The sequence below is a fragment of the Somniosus microcephalus genome, chromosome 1 (assembly GCF_052327205.1).
Source record: "Somniosus microcephalus isolate GS21.2 chromosome 1, FLI_Smic_1.0, whole genome shotgun sequence".
Taxonomy (NCBI): Eukaryota; Metazoa; Chordata; class Chondrichthyes; order Squaliformes; family Somniosidae; genus Somniosus; species Somniosus microcephalus.
Window position 1 is genome coordinate 190,067,786 of NC_140987.1, and position 14,451 is coordinate 190,082,236.

General features: G+C 48.2%; 1 protein-coding gene across 5 annotated transcripts in view; it reads left to right on the top strand.

Annotated features, from left to right (window-relative positions):
- Nucleotides 1–14,451, top strand: part of mctp1a (multiple C2 domains, transmembrane 1a) — a 960,306-nt gene that overhangs the window by 842,586 nt on the left and 103,269 nt on the right. The window lies entirely within an intron of this gene.

The window sequence follows — 14,451 nt, forward strand, 5'->3', positions numbered from 1 at the left end:
CAGACTACCAGGAAATGGGACACCCGCTCAGCCTGTACTGGAGGGCTCCCCCTGAGCAGTCAAGGCAGCAAAACAATTGCTTCAGCAGGCTGATGGTCTGCTTGATGATGTTCCTGGTGACAGCATGGCTCTCGTTATATGAATGCTGGGCAGGAGTGTTGGGGTTGCAGAGAGGAGACATGAGCCAGGTGGAGAGCTGATAGCCCTTGTCTCCAAGCAGCCAGTCACGAGCTTGATGTGGTGGCTGGAATAGGGCTGGCACAGCGGTCTGGTGCAGGATGAAGGCATTGTTGCTGCTGCCAGGATAGCGGGCATTGACATTGAAGATGCGCTGTCTGTGGTCGCACACCAACTGCACATTAAGTGAGTGGTAGCCTTTGCAGTTACGGAAGATCTCATGATTGTTATGCAGTGCCCGCAAAGCCACATGGGTGCAGTCAATGCCGCCCTGCGCCATGGGGAAGCCCGCTATCCAGGCAAAGCCACATACACGCTTGTCCTGCTTCTCTCTGGTGATGGGGAAGCAAATGTAGTCCCTTTTCCTACTGTAGAGAGCCTGTGTGACCTCCCGGATGCAGCGATGGATGGCGAACTGCGAGATGTTAGCTATGCCTCCTGTTGCAGACCGGAAGGATCCACTGGTGAAGAAATTGAGGGCGACGGTGACCTTGACTGCCACTGAGAGAGCTGTGGTCGCCCTGATCTGAGGCTGGAGGTCTGGTTGCAGGAGGTGGCAGAGTTCTGTGACCACTTCCTTGGTGAAGTGGAGCCTTCTAATACACTGCTCCTTGCTTAATTCGAGGTAGGAGAAGTGCTCTTGGAATACCCTGGGAGGGTAAGGGCTCCTGTTGAGAGCCCTGATGGCCCTCCTCCTCCCTCTGGGCACATTTTCCAGTCTTCTCATTGCCTCCAATCCCTCTGTCGTAGCTCCTGGAGGGCAAAGTCGACTGTCAGTACAGCCCCCATTAATGTAACGAAGTGTAGTAGTTTGATTTTTTTAAGAATAAATGTAGCTGCTTTTTAGTTTCCATAACACTCCTGATACAAGAGAACCTTTAAATTACTGAAAAAAACTGTTGGACTATGTTAAACTGACAAGAAACCACTGAAACTCCACTAACTTGACAGCTGCGACTCATTACTGATGATCCCTTTAAATAACGTCCCTGGAGCCGGATTCTTGGTGCTTCACATCAGCTCTCCCTGTCGCTGTTTACTCCCGGCGCTAAGGTGGGTGGCAACAATCAATTTTGCAGATTGGGCAGCCAGTGAGCATTGCACACTCACTGACGTTACGATCCACCTGGCGTTAAGACTCCTGGTAATAACTGGTACCTACGGGGGGCAGGATTTGGTGTGTGGCACTGGATTCACCTCGCCCCAGCGATAATGCTAAGGTACTTTAGCGGCTGCATAACATCATAAGTGAGTAAGTCAGGATTAAGACTGGAGTGGGAGACTTTTGTCTATAAGACAATATCAGGTAATTCCCGAAGATAAATTCATTTGGATAGATTTTATTGTGAATATATGGTCAGCTGCGGATAATACATACTCGATCCAAGTGTGCCAAGCTGCTTCCCATTCTCTCCGCTTCCAGTTATCTTAATTTTGATATAATAGCAAAAAGGTGCGGATGCTGGAAATCTGAAATAACAACAGAAAATGCTGGAAATACTCAGCAGGCCAGGCAGCATCCGTGGAGAGAGAAACAGAATTGACAAGAACTTCCACTTTTTATTCTCTAATCTCACTGTAAGAACCGCCAAATAAGTTAAGCCTTGTTGAATGAGGTGTAACTGGGTTTTTAATGGTGTACTAAGTCATAATTACTGCTGGCCCTGAAAAACTAATTTTATATTTCTCCATTATGATCAAAATTCCCATAGATTATTTAAAATAATAAAAATTAAAGTTTGCTTATGATATTTCAGCTTCTACCTTAATCCCATGTGTATGTCCAAATCTTTATTTTGCCCTCTGTAAAATGATTAAAAGTGGAGGATAATCAGTGCTTTTTACTTCCTGGTTTGCTGTCTGTAAGAATTCTTTAATGTGATTGGCTCCAAGCCTGCTTGATGACATCACTGTTGCTGGACACCAGAGATCCCCTATAAATGTCGCCAGAATGAAGTTAATGCCGGGAAAGGTGAAAACCATGCCACTGAGATCGCTAGATCTTTGTGGGAAGCTTTCTTTGAGGTCAGTGGCGAGTGCCAACACTTCGCCATTGACCAAAAAATTACGGCTGTTATTTTGAAAGTAAATTGTTGAATTAATGGTTAAATAGGCTATGGTATAACGATTAGTAAGAATTTCCTTAAATTACAAGCACACAGGGGAGATGTAGTTCATATGAACATATTATAGTACTTTCTACCTTCATAATAGACCCCATCTAATTAATTTTTAAAAAGCCTAGAAATTACACAGTGCAATTTTAGCATAAAGTAAAACAAAAATAAAAAATCTGCATCTGTTAAAATAGCAAAGTAATTTCACACAAGCTTGTTAAGCTAGCATTACACAGCGTGAATTATAGATTACAGGATTTAAGAGCAGGTGATAAACAAAATACTACTATCAGGTTAAGTGATACAAATACTATTCTTACTTCTGAGGCCAATTGTAGCTCTGTTACTTACTAACTAAGATTGGATAACCCAACATACATCAGGGATTACACCTGGGGGTCAGCTTCATATGTATACTGATGACACCCAGCTCTACCTCTCCACTCCCTTCCCTCCTCCTCATGGCCACCTCTGTGCTGCCAGACTGTCTGTTTGACATTAAACCATGAATGAGCTAGAATTCTTCAAATTTCAAGCTATTTGTATCTGCGGTTTATTAAAAAATATTGAATAAAACATAATGGGGGAAAAATTCAGTTGGTTTGCGCCTCCCATTAGCGCCTTAAGAGGGCGCTAATGGGGCGCAAAGCAACTAGCGCCCGTGGGCGGCGATGTTTGCGCCGCTCGTGAAATTAACTAGACATTTTGCGGCGGCGCTAAACGCTACCACCACGATCTCCTGCGCCGGCAGATCGTGACATCAGTCGAGTGTGCAACGCCCTGGTAGCGCCCCGGACCAGATATTGAATGGCGCCCCCTGCTTTACCGCCTGCCACTAGCAACGACAGGTTGAGGGGAGCGTTTTGCAGTCAGGAAGAGCCTGGGGGAGCGCTATTTAAAGGCGACCGCTTCCTGCTTTTTTTTGTTGGAGACATTTTTGCACCACGCATTCTGAGAGAAAGAGAGAGAGACTTCTGGAGAGATTCAACGCTGTGTGAAGGAGTTTTGGGTACTGAGCAGCACTTTGCAGGTTCATTTTGATTTGCCCTTCCTTGTATCGATTTAAAAGAGACTGTGGGGGCTGCACTCTGAGCTCTTTCCCATGGCCTCTCCATTGCTCTTTCCAGCAGATTTGATGTACAGGTCTCTCCAGGCCGAGAGTCAAGGCTGCAATGAGTAGGATGTGGATGGGAGAGCGAGATCAACCCTCCCCTTTAAGAACTGGCCAGCGCCAGTGTGTCTGTGTTCCACTGCTGACTGACATCACATGCGCTCAGGTAGCGCCTCACTCCTCTGCCTTTGCGCCTTTAGACAGGTGTATAGTGCCTGATTTAGTACTCCAATCACCTCCAGGGGTGATAAAAGCCAAGTTTGCAGTCGAAGGCGATAATTAGCGCCAGGCGTTAATCTTTGCGCCGAGCCGATAATTGTGCCCCAAATGGGACGATACTGAATATTTTTTGACAGGTTGCCTGTACGTTTATTAGGATACATGCCTATCTGTCTATCTTCCATCACTATTTATTATCTACTATCTATATCTGTCTTATCTGACATACATACACAGTGGAAATGTGGAAATATAAATCAAACTACACAGCTGGCTATAACATATTTCATTTCTTCCATACTTTGACTATGGTAATTTATAATTTTTCTTTATTTAATTTTTTTTCAAATAAATTATGCTGCAGACCATTATAGTGGTGGAAGGCACAAATAAGAATAGTATTTGTATTACTACATCTGATATTATTTTGATTGTCATCTGTTCCTGAATTATGTTGCCTAGAAATCATGCTGTACGATATTAGTGTAATGATGCCTAACTACTTTGTGTGAAATTACTTTGCTTTTAGTAACAGAATTTAACCCATTTATTCCGTGCTAATATTGCATAACACAATTTCTAGACTTCCATGTTTTATTGATTATAGGTGGGGACTATTTAAGTGTGGAGAGTTATATGATGCTTCATATTAAGTACACATGAACTGCATCAACCCTGTATATAGAAGTGCCAGGCCACAATTTTGAAAGTCCCAAAACAGAGCAACATGGATGATTCTGAATATCAGGAATTTCACATATATGGAAAGGTTTTCCCCCTCCTTTTTCTACCGCCTGGAAGCTCACCTAAGTGGCCATTCATGATGTGAGGGTCTAGACAGTGCGTGTTGGTGGTCTATTCAAACTTAGGGTGGAGTGAGGGCATCAAAGCCAAACCCTATCTTGTCCTCTCCCAGTATCCACACACACATTTTCGGTCTAGTTGCTAGGTAGTGATAAGAGAGTAAAAGTCCTAGTCAGTGTTCTCACTGTCCCACCCAGAGTCTCTGAGATCAGTTGTCATGCCCCTTCTATCACCCCAACTGAGATTACATAACATAGAGCGGACATCAAACCTTCCATATGTGTGCTGAAAACACCCAGCTCAACATTTTCTCGAGTTTCCTCGATCCCACAGCCATCATTGTGGTGCCAGACTATTTTGAATGACGTTAGATTGTGGATGAACCGGAACTTGCTCAAATTGAACTTTGGGAAGTCTGAAGCCATAGCTTTTGGCCTTGTCAAAAGCTCCACACCATTGTCAGTAACTCCATCCCGTTTCTTGGGTGTTTGCTCAGGCTGGTGCCTTTTGACTCCAAGATGAGCTTCTGACCACATATCCGCTCCATCACCAAGACCGCCTGCTTCCACCTCCGTAACCTCGCCTGACTCTGCTTCTGCTTCTGCCTCAGCCTATCTGCTGCTGAAACCCTCACCCATGCCTTTGTTACCTCTAGACTTGCCTAGTCCAATGCTCTCCTGGCCGGCCTGCCATCTTGCTCCTTACATAAACTTGAGCTCATCCAAAACTCTGCTGCCTGTATCCTAATTTGCATCAAGTCCCTTTCATCCATCACCCCTGTGCTCGCTGATCTACATTGGCTCCCGGTGCAGCAATGCCTCAATTTTAAAACTCTCATCCTTGTTTTCAAATCCCTCCATGTCCTTGCCCATCATACATGTTTTAAATATCTCTGCTGAATGCGTGAATCACAATGGCCACACCTCAGGCACCCATCATAGCAGGGATGTTGGATATTGCAGCAGAAGGTCACTGCTCTTAAGGGCCCCGGCAGCATCAGGTTCTGCAGTATTTTGGTTTGGGCCTCTCAGCCCCATCACAAAGGGGGTCTATTCCTGTCTTGTTCTTTATTTTGTCTTCAATGGTCCAGGCCAAGACCCAGCCTGAACACCCAGGTGGATCCTACTTCTGGCAGTTAGGAGGCTGGTAATACCTTCTTTTACTCAGCATATTACTGTAGTTGCCCAGAAGGTCCCAGACTGGGGTCAAGGAAAGTCCGGACCTAGATCTCCACTCCCCCAAACCACATCTATTCTGCCCCGAGGGATCATGTTTGGGGCGGACAGAGGTTCTACTCTAAACAAGGCCCTGCAGAAAGTGGCAGCTCAGGTTCCAGTCTAATTTGGCACTCCCAAGCTACTTACAACAGGAGTGTGCCAGAAGGCCCATGGTTTTTTGGGGCCTAAGTTATCACAGAAAGTCATTGAACAAAACAGTATAAATGGATTCAACAAATTGGCCTAGAAATTCAATGACGCCACTTTTGGGGCGCTAAAGTGGGGCGTCCGCTAAAGTTAGCGGCCGCCGTCAAATCTAGGCCACTTCTCCGGTATTCATTAGCTTCGCCCTACTAGTTCGGGCGAGCGCTAAAACTGCTGTTGGACGCCTCTCTTGGGGCGCTAAGCCGGAGGTGGTGATCGATAGCGCCGAGGCCGGGCGCAGCGCAGGTGCGGCCATCTCATGACTGACAGCAGACACCCTGGCGCCGGCCAGCTCTTAAGGGGGAAGGGTCGACTGTGTCTGCTGCCACGCCCTGGATAGTGGAGCCCTCCAGCTAGGCCTGAACACTGCTGCTGGACCCAAATAGCGCCTGAAGACATGGAGAAGGCCCGTGAACGTGCGCAGCGCTTCTCAGAGCGTGATCTGAGTGTGCTGCTTGCTGCTGTGGAGAAGAGGCGCCATGTTTTGTACCTGGACAATGGCAAGAAGGCGACGGTCCGCGTCTACAGGAGAGCCTGGAGGCATGTCGCCAGCAAGCTGTCAGCCAACAGCGACGTCCCCAATGCCGCAAAAAGATAAATGACCTCACACGCATTGTCAGGGTGAGTACCCTTTCCAATGACCTCCTCATCCTTGCATGTGCACCTCACATTATGGGCAAAGGGACCTGAAAGCTCTAATGGCCACTCTTCATCCAGCAGCTATGGCACAGGCATGAGCATCAATTGCACATTCTGCACTGAACACACTGGCTAAGCTATTCCACCATGGGAGGCAGTGCACACCAGATCATGGCGACACACTGGCCAGGCTATTCCACCATGGGAGGCAGTGCACAGCAGATCATGGCGACACACTGGCCAGGCTATTCCACCATGGGAGGCAGTGCACAGCAGATCATGGCGACACACTGGCCAGGCTATTCCACCATGGGAGGCAGTGCACAGCAGATCATGGCGACACACTGGCCAGGCTATTCCACCATGGGAGGCAGTGCACACCAGATCACGGCGAGACACTGTACTTAGAGGCCGTCCTTTCTCTTGCAGGCCAAGCTGGCAAATAATCGCAGGAGCCGGACTGCGACCGGGGGAGGACGACCCCATATCCAGCCACTCACCGACCTGCAACATCGCGTGGAGCGCCTCATGGGTCGCCGGGTGATTGGGCCCGTTGCATGTGGAGATGCCGACCCTGTTCTGGGAAGCAATGGTAAGGACATCACCTTTTGCACCTCTCTCGTCCCACTTGCGCATCAGATCTACATCCTTTGCCACTGTCCGACCAATGCGCTGAATGCCACCACTCATGCATCCCGCACTGACGCCCTCTCCTCACTCTAAAGCTACTCTTGTGCCTTCCTGCTTTCAGATGGTCAAGAGGAGGTCCCTCAACTTGCCAGTGACAGACCCTCCGAGGAGGAGCAGGAGGAGGAGCAAGAGGAAGGCGGCCCATCAGGGGAACCCTCAGCCGCGGCCACCCAGGCCAATGTAGGGGACACGTCTTCCCTGGAGGGCAGCGTGGCGGAAGTGTCGAAGGGGAGGGGAGCTCCTGGGACCTGCGTGCTGCAGAAAGGCGGGAGGGGGGTGGAAGGTCGGCGGCCTTCTCCCCAGAGGGGGGATGCATTGGAGGGGAGTCCAATTGCTGGGCCCAGCGGCCTCCAGCAACGCAGGAAGGGCCGGCCAGCTCGGCGGCCTTCTCCCCAGAGGGAGAGTCCAGCCTCCAGTCAGGAGATGCTCTTCGCCGAGGAGATGGAACGCCTCGAAGACTTGTCCGCGGACTCGGAGCGCCGGCACACGGAGCTCATGGCGGCAGTGGCACGGTTGCCTGAGTCCATCGATTCCCTCTCTCGGAGTGTGGCCGAGTTCGGGCCCTTAGAGGCCACCAGTCGGGCGGAATACCGGGCAGATCTTTCAGCGACTGGCCAGGTGATTAGTGGTGCCGTCCAGTCACTGGCTGCTCTGCTGCGGGCAGTGAACAGGTCAACACGGGCACTCACTGCTGCCACCCTCGCTGTGTCAGCCAGGCATCGCCAGGGCACCCGGCGCGCTGCAGCAGCACATCGGTCTGTCCCTCGGCAGATTGGTGCGCGTGCTGCAGTGCTGGCCCGGGCGAGTGCCAGTGTCTCAGGCGACCAGCGAGCGCCTGCCATCCGCCAGCTTGCCGCCATTCCTCCAGCCGCCACTGCCACTCCCCCAGTGGAGCTGCCAGGAGCTGCTGCAGCGACTGATGCTGGCCAGCCACAGCTGCAGCAATCAACAGCTGGCCGCTCGACGCCCAGACCTCGACTAGGCCGACCTCCAAGGGCATCTGCCGTCACGACATGTGCCCCTCAGGAGCCTGCCCCCAGCCTTGCAGCAGCCAATGGCCTTACTTTGAGGCGGAGCAGCAGGGCGGGCAGGGGCCACCCAAAGATGGCCAAGGCATCGCCCTAGCGGGCCAAATAGTCGAATGTGTGGCCATTTGTGTTTGTTTCTTGAGACCGAGAATTGGATGTTTGTTTTTTGAAGGCCGATGATGTGATGTTTGTTTTGGACGAAGGCCGAGAATGACGGCCATTTTAGTTGCCCTATTTTGTTAATCCTCCCCAGGTTGTGGGAGCGAGTAATGTGTTTGAGTGTTTTTTGGGGGTTTCCTCTGTTTTTGGTTTTCATGTGGGAAGGGCCCAGAGTTTGCACAATAAAGCATTTTATTTATTCACATTGTCCATGTTTGATCTTTGAAGTATTTGTTGCCTTAACCGGCTGAGGGCTTGCGGAGCGGCTGCAATCATGTTCTATCATTGGCACAAGCCATTCCCTGACAGGGGGCCTAGAAGTGACGTTCAATAAGCCGACGACGGGCGGCCCTTGGACCTTGTGCATCCCTCCTGGGCTGGTACTCCTCGTCCTCGTCGTCCTCATGCTCCTCCTGCTCCTCCTCCTGAGGTGGTGGTCCAACGTGAGGTGGCAGTGCCTGAGTCCTGCGGATAGCCAGGTTGTGCAGCATGCAGCAAACGACGACGAATTGGGACACTCGATCCTGCGAATACTGGAGGGCTCCCCCGGAGCGGTCGAGACAGCGGAACCGTTGCTTGAGCACGCTGATTGTTTGTTCTATGAGGTTCCTCGTCGCTTGATGGCTCTCGTTGTATGCCTCTTCAGCAGGGGTCGTGGGCGCGCGGAGCGGGCTCATGAGCCAGGTACACAAAGGATAGCCTTTGTCCCCGATAAGCCATCCTCTTGGGGGAGGCTGTGCCTGGAACATGTCAGCCACAGTTGTCTGTCGCAGGATAAAGTCATCGTGGCTGCTGCCTGGAAAGCGGGCATTGACAGCTAGGATGCGCTGCCTGTGGTCACACACCAGCTGTACATTGAGGGAATGGTAGCCCTTCCGGTTGCAGTAATCCTCGGCATGCTCGAGAGGTGCCCGCAAAGCCACATGCGTGCAGTCAATGGCGCCCTGCACCATGGGGAAGCCCGCTATTCTTGCAAACCCCACTGCACGCTGCTGCTGCTTGTCCAGGGTCATGGGGAAGGAGATGAATTGATGTCTCCTTCTGAAAAGGGCTTCGGTCACCTGGCGGATGCAGCAATGCACGGCGAACTGGGAGATGTTAGCGATGTCCCCAGTAGCGGATTGGAAGGAGCCGGAGGCATAGAAGTTGAGAGCCACCGTCACCTTCACTGCCACCGACAGAGATGTCCTGCGCATCAGCTGTGGCTGCAGATCTCTCTGAAGCAGCCGGCAGATGTCTGCAACCACCTCCTTTCGGAATCGCAGCCTCCTAACACACATCGCGGCAGACATGGTCAGATAGGAGGTCTGCTGGCGGTATACCCTGCGTGGGTAAGGCCTCAGTTGGTGACGCCTGTTGCCCCCTCTGCGTCTAGCCAGGGCTGCCACTCACGGCGTCTGTAAGCCCTTCTGGCATAAGGCTGAAATTCAGCGTTGCCACCCAATGCAGCCCCCATTATATGCTGGCAAACACTGAGCTCTGAATGAAGGCTAAGATAATTGGTAAGCTCTGGCCTGAGCCAAAAATACCTGTCCAAGTGTTGGTCCAAACCAGTAAACTCTCCTCCTTGGTCTCTGTCCAAAAAACCGTTGCACAAGAGTGAATGCTGCAAAATGGCTGGCCTTTATACTGCTGGGTAAGTGCCCTTTAATTAGCGCTCCCCCCGGCCCGGCTGGCCTGTGTACCGTTCCACTTCACAGTCGCTTGGGACGCCCGGCGCACAATGGGCCGGCGCGAGTGAAGTTCCGGTTTGGGGCGCACAAAGGGCGTTGCACTATTAAATGACGTCATGATCTGCGCGCGCAGCAGGGCGCGCGCTAAGACTTTGCGCTGGCGCTAAATGTGTCCTGAAGTTGGGGAGAGGCGCAGATCGCGCTGCGCCCGGGCGATAAGCGCCTAGCGCTCGAGATCTACTCCCCCTAAGGCGCTAACGGCTGGCGCGCCCAACTGAATTTCTAGGCCAGAATCTTTTAAAATTCTCCCGTTCTATCTAATGCTTACCTACACTACACACTATCCCTGGCTAAGAGGTTGATGGGTGATCTGCTCCAGGATCTCTACCAATACTGCCCTAAACTGAATACTAGTAGGTGAGTGAGAGAGAGCTGGTCTGCCTTTGATTTTTCTTGCATTCTATTTTAAATTACCTTGCCTTCATGTTACATTTTCCTGCATGGGGTGGCTCGGATTGGGAACATCAAGTGCTGGGAATCCAATGCATTGTACCAGTTATATTACACTTGTTTTTAAAATACTGAGCTAATTTCACTAATTTGTGAAATTTACAATTTAATTAAGAAGAAAATAATTGTATTGAATGTAAAGAAATGATAAATCTCACTGACAAATATTACTATCCGGATTTTTTGGTAATTTGGAGGACTGACGCAAACTTTTCTCCAGTTATCCAACTATATATATGGTATAACAGACAACACTCCTTTGCTGAGAGTGATTACAAGATATAAATTTTGGTTAGGCATTCTTACAGTATATAAACATTGTCTGAGCCTCAAGATGATCAGCAGGGGTGACTCATTTGGTTGTAAACAAACAAACAAACAGTATAAAAAGACCAGTCCTAGTGCGAGTCATCAAAGCATGCTGTGAGTTTGGGTAAGTGTGAGAGTTCTTAAATTGTTATTTCTCTTTAAATCATTCTTGATAAGATTGCTTAAGCAGTTTAAGTAAAGGGGAAAAGTTAAATATTTGGGATTCTGTTGGTTTAAGAAGAGTAAAACAAGGTTACACTGCAGTAGGAGTAAATTGGCACAGCAGGCAGTGGAAACCAGTTTTCTAACCAATCAGCAGGGGTGACTCATTTGGCTGTAAACAAACAAACAGTATAAAAAGACCAGTCCTAGTGCGAGCAAGCACAGAGTGCGAGTCATCAAAGCGTGCTGTGAGTTTGGGGAAGTGTGAGTTAGGGTAAGTGGGGTGTTAGGTGCTCTTTTCAAACTTTAACTCTGTGGGTTGCAGTTAATAAGGCCTTTCTGGTGCAGAGTGACTGTTGGTAAACCATTTAACTGGTGTAACTAGAGAGATTGATTTAATTTAAATCCAATTAATTAAAGGGGATACTAGCATCTAAAATCTGACAGAGGGTGTCCATAACTAACAATAAAAAATGTAATTAATTACATAGAATGGAGCAGGTGATGTGTTACTGTTGTGAGATGTGGGAGCCGGTGAACCCCATTGAGGCTCATGCCGGGGATCCAGGAGGTAGAGCTGGAGGAGCCGCAGCCCTTGCTCTTGTCCAACAGGTTCGAGGTTCTTACTCCCTGTGGGGACAGGAGCAGGGACTGCAGGGAGGATGAGCAACCTGGCCACAGCACCGTGCAACGGGGGGGCATTCAAGAGGGGGGAGTAAATAGAAATGTTGTAGTGGTAGGGGATAGTATTATTAGGGGGATAGATAGAGTTCTCTGCAGCCGAGAGCGAGAGTCCCGAAGGCTGTGTTGCCTACCCGGTGCCAGGGTTAAGGACATCTCCTCTGGGCTGGAAAGAAACTTGCAGTGGGAGGGGGTGGATCCAGTTGTCGTGGTCCATGTTGGTACAAACGACGTAGATAGGACTAGGAAGCCGGTTCTGTTAAAGGAGTATGAGCAGCTAGGGGTCAAATTAAAAAACAGAACCTCAAGGGTAATAATCTCTGGATTATTACCTGAGCCACGAGCGAATTTGGCTAGGACAAATAAAATTAGAGAGTTAAATGCGTGGCTCAAAGACTGGTGTGGGAGAAATGGGTTTTGCTTCCTGGGACACTGGCACCAGTACTGGGGCAGGAGGCAGCTGTTCCATTGGGAGGGGCTTCACTTGGCCAGTACTGGGACTAGAGTCCTGGCGGATCATATAACTAGGGCTGTAGAGAGGGCTTTAAACTAACTAGTGGGGGGGAGGTTCCTAGAGAGCAAATAATAAAAATGACAACAGAGAAGGTCATAGACTTAGGTAGCAGTGGGGAAATTAAAAACCAGAGCATGTCAGGAAGGGGCAGAAGGTATGGAGTAAAAGGTAAAGTAATATCAAGGGCAAAAGCAGGAACTAAGTGTCACAAAACATCTTTGAAAGTTCTCTATCTGAATGCACGTAGCATTCGTAACAAAATAGACGAGTTAATGGCGCAAATAACTACATATGGGTATGATCTTGTGGCCATTACAGAAACATGGCTGCAGGGTGACAATGCCTGGGAATTAAACATACCAGGTTATTTAACGATCAGGAAGGACAGGCAGGAAGGAAGGGGAGGTGGGGTGGCTATGTTAATAAAGGAAGGAATCACTGTAATACAGAGAAATGATATTGGGTCAAAAGATCAGGATAATGAAACCATTTGGGCGGAGGTAAGGAATAATAAGGGGGAAAAAACACTAGTGGGCGTCGTCTATAGGCCTCCGAACAGTTGCAACTCTGTTGGACGGAGTATCAATCAGGAAATAGTTGAGGCTTGTAATAAGGGAACATCTATAATTATGGGGGATTTTAACTATCATATTAATTGGACAAATCAAATTGGGCAGGGCTGCCTTGAGGATGAGTTCATTGAGTGTATTAGGGATGGGTTTCTTGAGCAGTATGCAACTGAACCAACCAGGGGGCAAGCAACCTTAGATCTGGTCCTGTGTAATGAGACAGGATTAATTAAAAATGTCCTAGTAAAGGATCCCCTTGGAATGAGTGACCATAACATGGTTGAATTCCATATTCAATTAGAGGGTGAGAAGGTTGGATCTCAAACAAGCGTGCTAAGCTTGAATAAAGGAGACTATGAAGGTATGAGAGCAGAATTGAGTAGAGTGGATTGGGAAAATAGATTAAAGGGTAAGATGATACATGATCAGTGGTGTACATTTAAGGAGTTATTTTACAACTTCCAAAAAATATATATTCCACTGAGAAGAAAAGGGTGTAAAAGAAAAGACAGCCATCCGTGGCTAAGTAAAGAAATTAAGGATAGTATTCGACTAAAAACAAGGGCATATAAGGTAGCCAAATCTAGTGGGAGGATAGAGGATTGGGAAAACTTTAAAACACAGCAAAAAATAACAAAAAGATTGATTAAGAAAGGGAAGATAGATTATGAAAGTAAATTAGCAAAAAATATAAAAACAGATAGTAAGAGTTTTTATAGTTATATAAAAAGAAAAAGGGTGGCTAAAGTTAATGTTGGTCCCTTAGAGGATGGGACCGGGAAATTAATGGTGGGAAATATGGAGATGGCAAAAACACTGAATGAATATTTTATATCAGTCTTTACAGTAGAGGACACTAAGAATATCCCAACACTGGACAAACAGGGGGCTATAGCGGGGGAGGAGCTAAACACGATCAAAATAACTAAGGAAGTGGTACTCGGTAAAATAATGGGACTCAAGGCGGATAAATCACCTGGACCTGATGGCTTACATCCTAGGGTCTTGAGGGAAGTGGCGGTAGGGATTGTGGATGCATTGGTAATAATTTTCCAAAACTCCCTGGACTCAGCAAAGGTCCCGGCAGATTGGAAAACTGCTAATGTAACACCCTTATTTAAAAAGGGCAGTAGACAGAAGGCTGGAAACTATAGACCGGTTAGCCTAACATCTGTGGTAGGTAAAATTTTGGAGTCCATTATTAAGGAGACAGTAACAGGACATTTGGATAATCATAATTTAATAGGACAAAGTCAGCATGGTTTTATGAAGGGGATGTCATGTTTGACAAATTTGCTGGAGTTCTTTGAGGAAGTAACATATAGGGTGGATAAAGGGGAACCAGTGGACGTAGTGTATTTAGACTTCCAAAAGGCATTTGACAAGGTGCCACACAAAAGATTATTGCTTAAGACAAAAAATCACGGGATTGGGGGTAATATTCTGGCATGGATAGAAGATTGGCTATCTAACAGAAGGCAGAGAGTTGGGATAAATGGTTCATTCTCAGACTGGCAATCAGTGACTAGTGGTGTTCCGCAGGGGTCAGTGCTGGGTCCCCAACTCTTTACAATCTATATTAACGATTTGGAGGAGGGGACCGAGTGTAACATATCAAAGTTTGCAGATGATACTAAGATGGGAGGGAAAGTAGTGAGTGAGGAGGAC